Below are 1091 nucleotides of genomic sequence, written 5' to 3' on the forward strand. Positions count from 1 at the left end.
GACAGCTGTCCTCTTCTTTATACGGCTCAGGCATGGCCCAACCAAGGACCCCAGTTCACACCTGCATCATCAACAGGCTGCCTAATCTGACAGATAATCCCTCCCATCCCTTCTCACAAGCATTATTGGGCACCTTTTCTGTGCTTCATATACACAGCCAGGAAGATTGCTGTGGAAGTAAATAATCAAAGAGTTAGAAGACGTGATGTACATTCTCTCTGGACCACCTGGCCATGCAGCTGATCAGGAAGCACTGGCCAGGTCACCAGGCAACATTCCCATGAAGCACCTGTGCTGGACAGGTCACAGTGCAAACTGATGGCTGGCTGAGAGCATGCAGGCATCGGAGGCAGTCTAAGCATCTAAGGTGGTAGAGAACCATGGGGCAAAGTTGGGCTGTATCAAGAAAAGGTTTTAGAAAGCTGAGGACCTAGCAGTCAGGGACGATTCTCAGAGGCTGCTACTCTGAGGACCCCTGAAGATGTCGTAATGCTTTCTTGCTGTTTCCAGCATCCAGCTTTGTTTCCTCCCTCCACCCTGCCTAGTCTCCCACAATCGCCCTTAAAGTTTCCCATTTGAATGCAGCTGGACTTCTCCTGCCACCAGGAAAGTATGGAGGTTTTCTTCCTGTTGCATGCAGGCTTGTCCTCTCTCTCTTCCTCCCTCAGCTGTATATACGCACAGTTCTCGAATCTGCTCTACAATACTCGGGATCCTGTCTGACCAGGGATCCTGTCTGACCAGGTATCCTATCTGACCTGCACCCCACATCTTCCCTGGCCACCACCCCATCTGCACGAGTGCACGCACTGACAGCTGAGGTTCCGTAAGCTTCTTCTCCCACCTCCAGATCTTTTCCCTTTCATCCTATTCCAATTATAATCCTCTCCACCTCTCAAGCAGCAATTGTGGCACATGGGGGGTGAAGGTAGGTGTCAAGCAAGGAGCTGTGTGATCCCAGGCTGGGTCGGGGAGAGGTAGTAATGTCATCACTCCAGACCTTTCTGTTCTCCATCTTCTGGGATCAGGCCTCTAGAACCTATGTCTAGAACAATGTTGTACTTTTCACCTAGAGAGGGCGCATCAAGGTG

Source organism: Phocoena phocoena, chromosome 7, assembly GCF_963924675.1.
Source record: "Phocoena phocoena chromosome 7, mPhoPho1.1, whole genome shotgun sequence".
NCBI lineage: Eukaryota > Metazoa > Chordata > Mammalia > Artiodactyla > Phocoenidae > Phocoena > Phocoena phocoena.